A 17,175-nucleotide genomic window follows, 5' to 3' on the forward strand; every position below is an offset into this window, starting at 1 on the left:
TTTTAGTTGGATTATATTCATATTAATGTTTTTGTCAGTAAGAAAGGATAGAAGTGGATAAAAGGCTCAGGAAAAAAAAAATCCTTTGATATTTATTTTAACTTCAATTAAGTATCTTCCTCTTAATAATAACAATAACATGTCTTTTCTGTCTCTTCTTTTCAGTACATAGGGCTATTCTATTAATAGCATTATATAACTTACACAAGACCATAGGGTTTAGGAGAGAGAGAGAGAGAGAGAGAGAGAGAGAGAGAGAGAGAGAGAGAGAGAGAGAGAGAGAGACTTCAAATGATTGTGCATCTAAAATTCTTCAAGTCTAATTAGGGAATTAATATAGGGAAAACAGAAGAATAAATTATTGTTACTTCCCGATCGAAAATTGCAACACATCTTTTGGAACATCAGAGAATTATTAGTGGAATAATTGGTTCACTTAAAATAGAAATGAAAAATTGAATAGCATATTATACATGGTACCCAACGCAATATTTCGATCAACAAATACTATTTCATAGTGAATTTTGATTGATTGATTGATTTAGAGTTTTCAGGCATCCTGACATCTAAGGTCATTGACCCCGTATAGTGAATTTTGAAGAGAAATATATATATATATATATATATATATATATATATATATATATATATATATATATATATATATATATATATATATATGTATATGTATATGTATATGTATATATATATATATATATATATATATATATATATATATATATATATATATATATATATATATATTTACATATTATTCCCTCAAGATACCAAATTGTTTTTTTTTTATTATATATTGAATATATGTTTTTTTCACTGATTTTTAGGGTTAATAATTTAACCAACAGATGTCATTGGTTTTCAAAGTGGTGACGTAACGTCTTTGAAAGTAACTGTTTTCTTTTAGATTCCTTGTTAGTCTCTCGACCAATCAGGAGTCGTTTTTTCATTCTTTGTCTCGAAATAACGACACGGACCCTTCTGATTGGTTGAAACTTGGAAGAAAGCCGGCGAGATGGAACTGTAAACGGTGAGAAACTAGGAAGCAATGTCAGTGCGTGTTGAGGCTGAGACATATTCACACCTTGCAATTGGCTGCTTAAGTCATTTGCATATCGTGTATGGATCTTCCATCTTAGATCTGGGGTTCCTGTAATCGTCGCCATTTCATGAGCTTCTGGTATTAAGGTAAGCTTGTTTTTACACATTTGTTGTTCAGAGTATGTGGAAGTTAGAAATTTTAGGTTTTGGAATGATTTTTGCAAGTTGTCTAGTGTTTTGTAAAGGGATCTTTGGATGTTCTCTCTGGAAGTCATAGCTAGGATTCTTAATTGCTGGAAAATGCCGGTTAACCTCATAACCAGTGATTGGTAACTAACGCTTGTTTCAATTTCCATGAACTAAAGCGCTTTAGAGACATAACATTTACCGTAATGTTTATTTAAATAATTCTATCACGTTATTAATGGGCTTGGTGTCTTGAATCTGCCAAATTCTTAATGGCTAAAGCCCTAAGTTGTGAAGTCTTTATCTTATATACCAAACAATTGCTTAAGGGTATTCACTAGAAACGGCAAAACTTATCAAAATCAAATCAAATTTATACTTGCAAATCAATTAAAGGAATACAATTTTTGTATCAGTTTCTAGTGTTTTATTTTGAAGCTTTAGCATATCCTGTTAACTTTTATTCGGGAGCATTAGGTGCGCTGCAAAACTTAGTAATTTCTTCTTTTCCAGTTGAATTTATTAGATAGGTTTTAAAACTTCCGTATAAGCCATACGTATTTTCTCGTAGCAATTTAATGTCTAGAATTTCTAGCGTAAATTTTCACTTTCGGTTTTTTGGTTATGTGAATTTAAAGTAAATTTCTTTTGACTTTTCAACCAACTTCAAATCTAAGATTAAGGTCTTAAGCAACGGTTTAATTTCCAGAAAATCTGAGTAGAATTTTGGTAGTATTGATATCGTAGTGATATATCTTGTCATTTTTTTTTTTTTCGCATAACCGGTATATCTTGCGAGTGCAAAAAGTTCGATAGCTTCCTTAAGAGTCCCAGTAGACGGGTTAAGTTTTGACTTCTGGCAGCAAAGTTTTAGGTACTTTGATTTTAATTTAAACAAGCTATGATAGTAATTTTTCCGTGATTGTAAGCGTATCAAGGAGTCATTCGTGTTCTATCTGATGTTATAAAAGCGTTTTTGCTGGTTAAACTCGATATATAAAGGAGGTAGTGTTTGTATTTTAAGCTAACGACTTCGACATTAGTGCTGTAAGAGTAAAGTGTTAGTCTGTTATTTTTGGATCTCAATGATTTCGGCTGGTCCCATTTGTCAGTTTTATAGCTCTTAGCATTTGTTCTCTGGAATTTGTCTAATTTTAGCTTTAACATATTTTTAGTCTAAGGAAATCTAGCATGAATTTGGTAGACACAAGTTTCAGTAATTTTCTAGTCTGAACAGTTTTAAGGCTTATTGGAAAAATAAGTTTTAAATATACGAATCATAGGATTGTTAGATCAAGCTATACAATATATAGTAATCGAGGTTTTGTGAAAGTGCATTGTCCTGAGTTCATTAATTTTAAAATGTTGAGTCATAGAAGTCAAGAAGAATTAAGTTTAGCATGGTTTTCTACCACAATGCTTTAGCAATCAAGTGACTGGATAGTATTTATCATATATATGATGTACCCATCTATAGTGTATAGTTACGTTTAATGCTACTGTGATATTAAGCTTATATACCTTATATAGTTACGTTTAATGCTACTGTGATATTAAGCTTATATACCTTATTTGAACCCTTTGGCTAGTGTTAGTAAATAGTTTTCTCAGCCTTGGGATATCTTGTCAGGTTTTCAAGCAATATATATCACTAATCTTTGATTTCAGTTAATTTGAGGCTTATATCATTGTACATAGTTTAAAATATTTAGAATCTAGGTCCAATTTTCTTGCTATTATGCAATAGAAATAGTATAATCGTATTACTTAATGGTTCAGGGTGTCTATAGGTTTTTGAACTTTAGCAGTAAGTCTTACCTTAATCTTTGAGCTATACTATATATAGTACATTGTACTTTGTTAAAATTCCATTTAAGTATAGTTCAATGTTTTGAGTTCGTGCTCGGCATGTTCAATGACTCTGTAATATGAAAAATCACCATACCAAATAATTGAAATCTTTTTTCTTTACAGGCTGTGTAAATGAAGATTTACTTTTGGGTGCTGATAAATCGCAAGTTATCTTGACATATATCCAATAAGCCGGTACTCAGTCTTAATTCAATTACGAAGGACAGGAAAGGATTTAGGGTCTTGCATCCTAAGTTCTTTTATGCTTCGTAATTTGGTGAAAGCTATGAGAGAACTTTCTTATTAAGGTCTGTCAACAACTTGAAATTTATTCTCACCCATAAGTAAATTTGGCGACAGGGAAGAACGTAACCTGCTTGAGTGTAAAGAAAAATGGTACGAGCAGAGATATACAGGAATGAGCAGGGAAGTCCAACAGCAGAGCCCAGATGTGATAGGACGAACAGTGCCCTACATAAGTGTGCAGAAAAGAGAAATAGTAAGACAGAGTCCAACAGGAGAGAGTAGAGAAAAGAAATGGTACGAATGGCGAGTCCTACAGAAGAAATGAGATAAAACGAAGAGAAAGTGCAACAGTAGAGAAAAGAGATTACGAGGGAAGATTCTGCAGGAGGAAGTAGTATGGAACAGAAGCTTGAGATTTTGTTTATAAAACTGGTTAACACCCATAGTTGATATATAGTATATGATTGTTTTTAGGTTTAAATTAAATAAAGGATCTAATAATAATTTCGTTTATTCGTCATTCCCTTCATGGTAGGTTTAACTTTTACCATATATATGTTAGTCTCTCTTTCATGTTGACTTTCTCCAGCTAGTATACTTTTCAATCACCACATGGTATCTGTAAGAAGATTAATTAATTATTAGGAATTCATACTAGTGTAATTTGCAAGATTGATCAGTGAAAATCCTTTTTGTAAATGAAGATAATTCCTGAAATTTTTATTCTTATGTCACCGTTTGCCCTATTTTGTTTCGAAATAGTTATATCACCGTTTGCCCTATTTTGTTTCGAAATAGTTAAGTGATACAATTAAGCATTGTAGCTTAATTTGAACTGAAAATGCAACTACCACGGAATCGCAATCTGAAATAATGCAATACTGCTATAAAATAGGATTTGACAATAACTACACAACTAAATTTTAAAGTACGTTACTAATGGGCCATATTTATGTGATCTTGACTTTCCAACTAATACAAAGACTTATCTGGTAGTTATGCGGGTTTACAAACTTGGTCTTTAAAGAATAAACAAAGATAAAAGCTTCGGCAATGGAATCTATACGCATAGCTCCTCACTGTCTTAAGACAGTGTGTACATAAATAATATGTTTCCCTATTTCTATGCATGTGCTAAGTTAATATTTAATTTTGTATTAAAGAATGAAAGCTAAATAAATTTAAAAACTTTATTAGCAAAATGCCTTGACAGCTAACGAAGACAAAGTTAAAGCTTTTATCCACAACTGCACAAGTGAAATGGCAGTAAATATATTTAAAAAATGTCACTCCACTATACCTTGGTCTTCTTTTATTGGTGAAAAGCCTTAAAAGATTCTCTTGTACTAATCCCGAGCTTGTTTTCATGTAAACTCCTCTGTCCTTATGGTCACGTTAAACCTGCCAAAGAAATTGAGCATTGGTGTGTGCAAATATCAAGCAAAATCTATTGTACCCTTAAATAGAAGTGTTCATTTGAAAAGATTAATTTGCAATGAGGACTAATTTACATCATGTGCAAAGATATGTAAAATCATTAAAATAAAATATTGCTATTACCAGCCTGTCTAAATATCCTAACAATTTTTTCTTAGGTCTTTCGGTTCAACTTTATTTCACACCTAATCGCCATTACTAAAGTACCTAAGCCCTGTCCAGACGATCGAGCATTCCCGACGGGCAAACAGTGATACCAGGCCACAATAAGTTAATGAAAATAAGGGTTGACGTCAGAAGCGGGAAAACTAAGGATCTGGCAACACTGTATGATGCCAGATCCCTGTTTTTAGTTTTCTCGCTTCTGACGTCATTAACCCTCATTCTTACTTACAATTGTGGTCAGGTATTACCGTTTACCCGTTGGCCATGCTCGATCGTGTGGACAGGGCTAATAATAAGATAGCTACTTTCTTGCGTATGCAGATTTATCACCTGCATTGAAGGCAATGAGACCTTAAATATTCTTAAAAAATAAACTAGATTCTTTTTAATGATATTGAGCTCTGTAGTCGATTGTTTACCAGTCAAACGCTCAAAAATAAAAATGCAGCCAATTTCAAATAACATCCTCATCAGTTTGAAAAATTTCATACAAGCCATTAGCTACAATCATTAACATTTTAGCCGTTTCATTAACAGATTTCATTATATTTAAACATCCTAATTTCCTCAAAAGCTATCAATGTTAAACTAGAAACAAAATTCACCAGGAATCCAAATATATAAGTAAATGTCATGAGAAATTTCAAATAACCTTTAATGACCTCACGTGTCAAACAAAATCAGCCCCGAAGATAAGAAAATTTTCAAAGTTCATACTTTTAACAAGAAAAAATAAAACCTTAAACACTTCAAAGTCAATACCAAGATAAAAGTCCAAAAGGAATCTTCCAAAACAAGCTGGAAATTCAAACCGATTCATGTAGCGATGAAAATTGGAACAAATAGAATTTTAAGATCTAAAAAAAAAAGTCATTTGTAGAAATGAGAAAATTAGGTTTTTTGCTTATTGATATGTCAAATAGCAGGAAAACTATTCCCATGTCAAAATCCTTACAAATTTAATCTATATTACTATGATGATTATTACCAAGCGAAGATATATTTCATAATATCCAAATCTCAAAATTTGAGACGAGAAAACTATCGCCAAAACAACCAGACAAAATCAAAATACCTTTGTAGATATAGGAAAAATATTGGGAATACAAACTATACGCTTATGAAAACCATCTTAATCAATAGAAGACTATATTGAGATAACACTATCACAAAAATATCTAAGGAAAAATCCATACGAATTTTGAAACTTTAGTGTAGAAAGGAAAACTTCATTGAAAACTTCATTAAAAGAAAAAAAAAGTTACTTCCAGTCTCGAAAGGTCACCAAAACTGCTGGAACATTACACTTAAGAGATTTACAAATCGTCACAGTTGTGTAGGAACGTTAACTAAAATCTCTCAACCTAACCTGCAGCTGGAAGAAACCAACAAAAATCAATATTCACAATGCCCTAACTACAGGCTCAAAACATAAGAGTATGTGAAGAGAGAAGATCAGAAGAAAAGTTATGACAGAACAAGAAAACTTGCCAACAATGCAGCACTTTTCGATGAAGACCAGAAGACAATCCAATATGCAGAAGACAAAGCTCATAAGGGACTAGATTAATATTCATTGCTTGAAAATTTTACAGAAAAACAAAATGCTTAAAAGACAAGATCAGAAGAGAACTTTATGAAAAATTAGGATATTGGAAACTTGCATTAAAAAATCAAATAGTAATATGAAAAGGGCTATTTAATATATTCTAATATTAAACTTACAATGTAATCCAAGTATTTTATACAATAGTCGTTTAATGAAATTTGCAGTTTATTTTTGGTAGTATTTTCCATCTTTCCCTAATCATTTCGCTCTTAACTTCTCTCCAAAGCCGTTGCTTTACTGTTAACGTTTTAACGTTCAGCTTGTTTGTAATTCCTTTCTTTGCTAGTTTCAAACGCGAGGTTCAAATACACCTGGAAGAAATCAAAACATATAGTGTACATATCAAATCTTTTGACTATTCCTATCTTTGCCAGAAGTAAGCGTGCTCTTTACCTTGTATTTGTCGAGCAATATTTGGTAATCAAAATATTTCATATTTCACTTTGGATCAGATTAAAGATTTTAATAAAAGAAATTTATTTTTGCGAAAAGTGTTACTAATTCTCCTCTTACCTCTCAGAATAGATATATTCTAATTGTCCTAACCATTGAAGACCCGTAGTTTCAACACTTTCGTTTGAAAGAAGCTAAACATCTGAAAAAAATAAGAGTTCTACAGTATACATTCACTAACAAGCTATGCACACTCACCATCTCACAAGCTATGCACACTCACCATCTCACAAGCCATGCACACTCACAATCTCACAAGCCATGCACACTCACAATCTCACAAGCCATGCACACTCACAATCTCACAAGCCATGCACACTCACAATCTCACAAGCCATGCACACTCACAATCTCACAAGCCATGCACACTCACAATCTCACAAGCCATGCACACTCACAATCTCACAAGCCATGCACACTCACAATCTCACAAGCCATGCACACTCACAATCTCACAAGCCATGCACACTCACAATCTCACAAGCCATGCACACTCACAATCTCACAAGCCATGCACAATAACGCTTATAATCTTTACATATTCACAATCTTACAAATTATACATAAACAACCTTACGTATATCATGCAAGCACTTTCACATTTTCTTTTGCGGGAAGTGCATTCGTTATATGATAAATTTGAACTCGAGTGACAGGCAAATATCTTTTTGACTGATAAAAATTTAGATATTAAAACTCTAAAATTATCAAATAATATACAACAACAACAAATGTAGCAGTTTATAGTTCACTGTAATACAAAGGCCTCATACATGTTCTTATGTCTGGGGTTTGGGCAGTTTTCATTCTAATGCTGACCAACGTGGAGTGATGATGGTGGAGACTTCAATCTGATCATTTACAGCAAACAAACTTGTATTAAATGTTTCCCCAAGCCCTTTAGTTCCAAATTTAGCTTCAATTTGAATATTTTGTTCTTTTCTATAAACAATTTAGTTAAAAATTATGGTGCATTTACATTTATCACCAAAATATCTGCAAATCATAACTTATCATCATCCTAGAATTATGCACTGGTAATTAACGCCAAACACTATTCAAATATAAAGGCTTTTAAAAGTTTAAAAAACTTAGTTTTGAGCTGGGTACATAATGAATATTAATATTCATGTACAGTACAGTATTACGCTTCCGTCTCTAAATGCATTAGATTTCCGGATTACTGTACCACCTGTTATTAAAGTTGCGGCCAAGTAATTCAAAATCAAATCTTGGCTTTAGAAATGTATTCACCAGGAATTACTTTTCTTACTTTTAAAATCGGACCAAATTCTAATTTTTGATTTAAACGATAACTTGAATTTTCAAGTTTTAAAGTTTAATTTTCAACCGACTTTCAAAAAATCTTATTTGCATAATAGTCATGATGCTAAACAAAGGTCAAATAAAGTTTTATCCACCTACCAGTGATGCAGGTTTTGAATTTGCAGGCCAATTTCAAAGTGAATATTCTTTTCAATTTACTTCACTTCAGCTGAATGTAATCTTCCTTTAAAAAATTTCTCTGGTACGTAAGGATTGAGTTCATTGTTCAAGCTTCAGCACCTCAGTGAGTATGATCGTTAAAAATCTGAAAAAGAAAAAAAAAATCATGAATGTGTGCAAATATTTCGGCTACTCTTGAAAGACTTAATTTGAATTAATTACCAGCGAGAATATGCTGATCAATTTAAAGTTTTTTTTTTTTTTTTTTTTTTTTTTTAAATAACAGTATTATAATTCTCAATTACTATTACAACGTGCCGATATACCAATAAATGTTTTTAAATAATCTCAAATATGCTTACCAACTTAAACCACGATTAAACAACCTGGTAAAACTATCATAGAAAAAACAGGAAAAACTATTAATAAAGGAACGCGGTTTAATATAGAAAACTCTAGTTATCTTCGAAAATTTAACTTATTTCCGTCACAAATACTTAAGCTATACCATAATATATCCTACGCTGGGTTTTTGGTGGGTAAAATTTAATGGCGAATGTATGAGTAATAGTAAAACTAATACTCTTCTCTATACAATATTCTCTGAGGGACAAGTCTACAATTTAGACGAAATATTAGTATCTACTCTCCTCAAATATTTATTTTACTTTGTTTAAATTTTACAAGCCACAGTTATCCACTTCTGTTCGTCAAGTGCCTTAAGTGCGATTCTGAGTAATATTAAGACTAACACTAACTCGACTACGTTTTTTTCTATTTTTCGCCTAAAGTCACAGGTTCCCAACTGTATCTAGCGGGAAGGGGGACAACTGTTTACATGGTGGAAATAAAGGTCAAATTTGGTGAAAGCATTATTTGCTGTAGGAAAAGTTTTTTCATTTGGAAATTAGTTCCGTGTTCTCTAATTATACCGTAAAACATCAAACTACTTGTGTATGAGGCTGCCGTAATAATTTTCATACCAAAAATTTAAGCATTTAAATGCCCAAAGGTTACATTTATAAACAAATACTAATGAGATATAATTCCAATTCCATATCAATCACTTATTGCATCAAATTTTAAAGTTTTTTCTCAACATACCAATTCTATGGATACTGTAGATCTATGCCTATGCCAGTATCAACAATTGAACTTAATTTACTAATTCCAGCAACTCATATCTGAGTCTAACAAGATAACACAAAGCAATCAAAGTAAAGTTTAATAAAAATTCGCCAGGAAAGCAAATACTTCGGGAGGAAAAGTCCCTCGAAATTTAGTAAACATAATACGTATTAAGACCAAAACCGACAAAGCAAAATATATAGTATAAAACCAATACATTTTGAAAAATTTAATGCGTAGACAAAAACACTTCAGTTAGTGAATATTGTGACCCAAAATCAAAGAAAATAAGATTACCAAAATTATAACCTTTTATTATTGTGCTTAAGATATATAACTAGATATATAACTAGAAACTTCAAGTTCCTTTTGTATAAAAAAAAATGTTAACTCAAAACGTTAAATATATAACAATTTCTTACCAAATATGTGAACAAAATACTCTACCAACTCGCTATCTTGTATTTCATGAATTTCTGATCATGATTATTGGGCCAAACTACTCGTTTAAGAGTTCTTAGACCCCCTTACATAGAGACAATTATGTGGGACTCCAGTGGGGAAACGGGGGTTTTGGGGTGAAGAAATGTCCAAAAAGTGTGATTTTTCATCAATAATAATGATAAAAAAAATCCAGGTAATGATTACGTCATACCCTTATAACAAACAGAACAGCTAACAAATCGACTGCAATCAACGCATGCGCAGTCACTTGCAATCAGTCTCACTAGTGAACAATTAACTTTACATACTTCACATAATAATCGACCGGTATGTAAATTTTTAAACATCAACCTTCGTTACAGAAAAATGTAAACTATCCAACACTTCCAATTCTTATGAGAATTCCAGTTGTGCTAGTAATTAAAGTATATATTAACCCTTTTGTGCAATTTACATACCCTTAAACAATGCAATAAAAATATGCATTAAAATAAAAAGCAAAGTAGCTAAAATTGCTCACAAAAAAACTTTAAAATTATGTAACCAGAGGCCCCAAACCATCACGTGTAATCAGTCACCAAACCATCACAAGTGCAATCAGACACCAAAGCATCAAGTATGTAATCAAGTCATCAAAGCATCAAGTGTGTAACCAGTCACCAAACCATCACAAGTGTGTAACTAGTCACTATATCTTCACCAAACTTACACGTGTGTATCCAGAGTCCCTAAACCTTCACAAGTGTGTAAACTCACTAAACCTACAAAAGTGTGTAACATGAGTCAACAAGCCTTCACAAGCGTGTAACCAGAATTCCTAAACCTTCACAAGTCTCAGACTTGTGAACGTATGTAACCAAAGTCGCTTAACCTTCAAAAGTGTGAAACCAAAGTCACTAAACCTTCACAAATGTGTAACCAGAGTCACTAAGCCTTCACACGTGTGTACCCAGAGTCGCTAAGCCTGCACACGTGTCACTAAGCCTGCACGCGTGTGTAACCAGAGTCACTAAGCCTGCACGCGTGTGTAACCAGAGTCACTAAGCCTGCACGCGTGTGTAACCAGAGTCACTAAGCCTGCACGCGTGTGTAACCAGAGTCACTAAGCCTGCACGCGTGTGTAACCAGAGTCACTAAGCCTGCACGCGTGTGTAACCAGAGTCACTAAGCCTGCACGCGTGTGTAACCAGAGTCACTAAGCCTGCACGCGTGTGTAACCAGAGTCACTAAGCCTGCACGCGTGTGTAACCAGAGTCACTAAGCCTGCACGCGTGTGTAACCAGAGTCACTATGCCTTCACGCGTGTGTAACCAGAGTCACTATGCCTTCACGCGTGTGTAACCAGAGTCACTATGCGTTCACGCGTGTGTAACCAGAGTCACTATGCGTTCACGCGTGTGTAACCAGAGTCACTAAACGTTCACGCGTGTGTAACCAGAGTCACTAAACGTTCACGCGTGTGTAACCAGAGTCACTAAACGTTCACGCGTGTGTAACCAGAGTCACTAAACGTTCACGCGTGTGTAACCAGAGTCACTAAACGTTCACGCGTGTGTAACCAGGCACTAAACGTTCACGCGTGTGTAACCAGGCACTAAACGTTCACGCGTGTGTAACCAGGCACTAAACATTCACGTGTGTGTAACCAGGCACTAAACATTCACGTGTGTAACCAGTCACTAAACATTCACGTGTGTAACCAGTCACTAAACATTCACGTGTGTAACCAGTCACTAAACATTCACGTGTGTAACCAGTCACTAAACATTCACGTGTGTAACCAGTCACTAAACATTCACGTGTGTAACCAGTCACTAAACATTCACAATTATATAACCCAATTTACTAAGCCTAAACAATTTTATAACCAAGTTTACTAAACATTCACAATTACATAACCAAATATACTAAGCCTTCACAATTCTATAATCAAATTTACTAAGCCTAAACAATTAATTAACCAAATTTACTAAATTTTCAGAAGTGTTAAACCAAAGTCACTAAACATTCACAATTGTGCAACCAAAGTCACGATATATTCACATTTGTATTACCAAAGTCCCAATATATTCACTACTGTGAGAGCCTAGTTGATTACACCATTATGTATTGTATTTTCATGTATTTTTAGATATTTTCCTCATAGAACTCACTAAAAAGTAGCCAAGTTTGAAGGCTACATGTGTAACGTCCATGAATGTGTGCATTGCTTGAATTAAGTTTGAAATTGGGGATAATTTAGTGAAAGTTCGCCGAAACTGAGGAACTAAACGACTTTGCTCATTTTTTAAGCACCTATTAATTTTTCTCTTAATCTAACACTAAAAAGTAGCAGCAGCAGTTTTATGAAATTCGTACCCAAGTGAATGATTATTAAAAAGGGCACAAAAGAATGTAAGTGTTGAGTTTAGATAGATATAGTATAAAATAAGTTTGATTTTTGTCCCTATAGAGACCAAACCTCGGAACATATGTAACAAGACATTCACCGTTTAATAAACATCAATAGATTTACTTTCAACGAAAATAAGACTACACTCCCATCACAGCTGCGATAAAAAACTAACAAAAAAATTAAGATTAAAAATCACTGAAAAAGATTGCATACGAAAACTGCTCTGAACCTCACATTTATTCTTATTATATACAAAAAAAAAAAAAAAAAAAAAAAAAAAAAAAAAAAAAAAAAAAAAAAAAAAAAAAAAAAAAAAAAAAAAAACTAATAATACGACGATAGACAATCACCATCGAAACTTCGAGCAAAATTTAAAGCCCTACATTACTGCAAAAGAAAACAAAATGCATCCAATAAATTTCACTAAAAATTCTGGGGAGGCCACTACTGTGGTTGGGCACCACAGTGGCGGGTAGGGCTTGTCAGACTGACGTTCTGGCGAGTATCTATTCTGATACTAACTGAAACCAGGTACCTTCAACTTTACAACGAATGTTCCCCAATGCAGTTTCACGGGATATACGTAAACTTAAAATAGAAAACAAAAGTTTTATATAAAAATTATATTAAAAAAGTTAATTTCTTTGCACGTGTAAGTACTCTTTACCAGAAATATCAAGGCAAATAGCTGTTATGCAGTCAAAAGAATACTTGAAAATTGCAAACGAGAAAATTTTAATAAAAACGGACATTAAACCCAATTTCAAGTATGGAAGACTCAAAAGAAAGTATCAGGAACTGTGTGAAAAGTATGGAATTTGGATAGTTTGACACAACGATGTCAGCGCAAAAATAAAATTCGCAACAGTACTTTAATTTCACGGAGTGTAATACTTGAAATATGGGAACGAAACGCCATGAATGTAAAGCCCATAACAATAAATCTTTAATAATAATACTTACCTATAATATCCACGATTGACGTTCACATCCTCAACCTCACGGCATAAATGGACGTAAGCTGTCTGAAAGTTCAGAATGTAGAACTTTGAAAATCAAGGAAGCAGAAATCCTTGTTCTGTTGTCCTTGGGAAACACGTGGCTCCATCTGTATTTGGTCTTCATGGCTATTTATGCTTATGCAAATCCTAACTTTTTTTTATATATAGAATTGCCCATTGGAAGCCCTTTTATTGATACTGAAGAACAGTTTTATTAAAATTATAGCCAAATTTCACCTCCAAGTAAATTATAAAAAAAAGTTTCTGCTCTTTAGGCTACCTAGGAAAAAATATTATAAAAATTTCAATATTTTAAACATTTGTGTGAAGAATAGCAGGATAACACTAATTGCATAGGTGAAAAAAAAGGATGGAAAGTAAGAACAGGGCACAACTGAAGTGAATCACTGAGCAAGATATACTGATACATTTTGCCCTTTTACTTCAAAATGTATGGGATACAAGTATTTTCATTAATTTCGATACTCGTATGAAACGTTCAATAAGTGTTTTGCAATCAATTTGATAGCATTGTTCAAGCATTTTAGGAAATAAGGTGTGGTAAAACGTTTAGAATTGACTGAGTTTGGAAATGTGCTTACATGGATACAACTGCGTTCAACTAAAACTTGCCTTCAAAATATTTTTTTTTCTGCACATCGTTATTGTTTAGTGTTTATACTCTTATATTGACATATTCTTGTAAGGATATTTTGTAAATCTTAGATTTGAGAGACAGCAAGCCGCTCTAAAATTGAAGCAATCATGGTTTAGATTTTGGTGACTTTACGGCTAACCATATTCGTGTTTCCTACACAGATTCCTACATTTCCCTTTTACACTAAAGTCCTACAATGCCTTGATCAAATAAACACAAAATACTACACGAAAAAAGTAAGCAACATCCTTAACGTCCTAGAAAATAGGTATTTCATAATTTGTCTCAGCCGGAACTATAACTTTACACTCTCTCTCTCTCTCTCTCTCTCTCTCTCTCTCTCTCTCTCTCTCTCTCTCTCTCTCTCTCTCTCTCTCTCTCTCTCTCTCTCTCTCTCTCTCTCTCTCACAGACAACACACACGGCGATGTTGACATGATTAGAGGGTTTCCTCTTATTTCTGACGACTAATGTGTTTAACTTCTAAAAATTGATCAGTGTATGAATGATTCGTACTTTGTCAATCTACATTAGTACTTGCTTTAAAAACTCGATTACGTTTTCTTTGAATGCGGAGACTAAAATTCAACAACTAAACAATAATTATAACTTCAGAATTTAGCTACACTAGTTTTTCATCTTTATAGAAATAAGAAACTTGGATAGGATACAAACTACACTTGGTAAAAAAAATGTGGTAAAATTATAGTTTTGGAAAGCTTTTCCCGTTCTTAATCAGTAATATCCAAGAGGGATGTGTAGAATACATGCTACACTAGCACCGAATATTCTCGCGTTACAATTTGAAACGTTCATTATAGATAATTTAGCTGTGAAATTTTTTTGGTTTTATTTTACATTATCCCTTTTGTCCCAAAACGATTTTAAACATCACAGTTCAATTAAGAAATTGAAGACAGTTTATCACATTAGTGAACACATTAAATAAGTCACCTTTAGAATAAATGCTCAATAAAGAAAATGGATTCAACGGTATTTACAGAAAATGATACTGGCCTTATAAAGCGTAGACAATGTAAACTAACGCAATTTAAGAGGCATTCATATAGTGACCAATTGTTGGAAGTTAAACACATTAGAGTCTTTAGTGATAAAAGGAAACTTCACTTGTATAGCCGTTATGCATTATTTTTTTTCACTAAATTCTTAGTATTATAATGCACCTCCAAATTTGAATCAACATTCAATGAATCCCCGATTTCTTAAGATTCCGTCAAAAATCTCATGTCATTATGAATAGCACTTCTGTCATTTGTTGTGAAGAATAACATTTAAGATTATCATGCTTGACACATTTCTGGTAAAACGTTCTTAGATTTCAAAGCAGTTCGTTATCTCTTCCGTAATGTGTTGCGAATATATAACATATAAATGATACAAAACACTCACTTCAATTAATCCATTATCTTCAATTCTAAAGAAGTTAAGTTTCATCTCTAAATAGCTTGTATAGCATACATAAGACATTCATGCTAATTCATATCTTTTATTCCATGTCGAAGAAAAAAAATACGGGTTAGTTAGGAATACCTTTTGGTATATTTGTAGTGTATTACAGGGTGTGATTTCGAACAGAATATATGTGTTTTCCTATGGTAAATAACGTAATTTAACCGAATTTGACCTTCATTTCAACCGCAAACAAACAGATCAACCAATTCGACTAACTTTGAGTTGCCGAATTGGTTTCTGTTATTACGGATGAAATGAAGGTGAAAACCGGTTAAATCACGTTATTTCCTATAGGAAAACATATATTTTCTGTTAAAATGGTTAAATATAATTATTGCTGTCATATATGTTGTGTTAGAATATTTAAATATAAGCACTTATTCAACGGTGTCACTTCCCTTACGAATGTACTGCGAACGATAAACATTAGCAACGTTACCAATGATACACAGTGTTACAAACGTTGACGAATGGTACACAGCGTTACCAACGGAACGATGACATAACTAACGATAGCAATGCTAGATATTTCCATACGTATTTTAGATAATTTGTCCATATAAGTTTTACTCAACATATAAAAAGTACAAAAAGGGCACAGAACCTAACAAACCCACTTAACCTAACCTAGTAGTATGACAGGTCACAAAACTCAGGTATTTACTGAAAACGGTAAACTTCTCCATGTTACGAATGATACACAGAGTTACCAGCGATACGGTGACATAACTAGCGATAGTAATAATAGATATTTCCATACGTATTTTAAATAAATTTTCCATATAAGTGTTACACAATATATAAAAAGTACAAAAAGGGCACAGAACCTAACAAACCCACCTAACCAAATCTAGGAGTTCCCCGGTCACAAAACACATATAATGACTATTGAGGAATGACTTACCTTTATGAAAAAGACGTCGAAACTTGCGGGTCACGGGAGGGTGAGACTGACCGCTTAACTCCTATGACTAGGATGAGGATGGTTTAATACTTTTTCTTTCCTTTTCTATATTTGTTTCACTAAATAAAAATAATCCTACTATCTTCTCTAAGTTTTCGTCGTATGGTTGTTGTAGCTTAATTACTTCATTCCTTTCTTTTCTATATTCCTGGCAAAACAACAAAAAAATGTATCAAATCTTCCTCCTCATTTTCACATTCCCCCCATTGTGTCTATTTACAATATTTAGTTTTAACGTATTAGTTCTTGCTCTAAAGAATATCACTGAAGCAAATGTATTGTCATAAAGTACCTTCTTTCATTTCTTTCTTCCACGTTCTATATATTTATAAGCTCACTTTACTTTCTATTCCTTCTTTCCACTTTTCAGTATCCCACTTTCTGGTTTCCGATTTAATTTCTGCCTTGTTCATTCTTCTTATCTGTCTTATACCTATACTTAATTCATCTAAGTACTTTGCAGGTTGTTTCCAACATCTTCCTTCTTTTTCTTGAATATCCAGGATAATTGTTTTCAGTATGAAAAACTGTTTTCGTCTTCTTCGCTGTTCATTTCATTACGCATGCTCATGGTATTATTATTATTATTATTATTATTATTATTAGCTAAGCTAGAAACCTATCAAGAAAAGCAAGATGCTACATGGAAGTTATCAGCAAC

At 33.0% G+C, this 17,175-nt stretch overlaps 1 long non-coding RNA gene across 2 annotated transcripts; it reads right to left on the bottom strand.

The window, feature by feature from the left end:
• Positions 1–4,266: 4,266 nt before the first annotated feature.
• On the bottom strand, positions 4,267–13,478 carry LOC137616173 (uncharacterized). Of its 2 annotated transcripts, XR_011039309.1 has the most exons (5): positions 13,383–13,478; positions 8,432–8,597; positions 7,067–7,148; positions 6,670–6,864; positions 4,267–4,743 (listed from the first exon to the last, which is right to left on the bottom strand). It is a non-coding gene; the product is annotated as an uncharacterized lncRNA (long non-coding RNA). The 2 variants fall into 2 exon arrangements; XR_011039308.1 differs by lacking the exon at positions 4,267–4,743 and having other exon boundaries at positions 5,773–6,864.
• Between the last annotated feature and the right edge of the window lie 3,697 nt (positions 13,479–17,175).

This window comes from Palaemon carinicauda, chromosome 22 (genome assembly GCF_036898095.1).
Source record: "Palaemon carinicauda isolate YSFRI2023 chromosome 22, ASM3689809v2, whole genome shotgun sequence".
Lineage (NCBI taxonomy): Eukaryota > Metazoa > Arthropoda > Malacostraca > Decapoda > Palaemonidae > Palaemon > Palaemon carinicauda.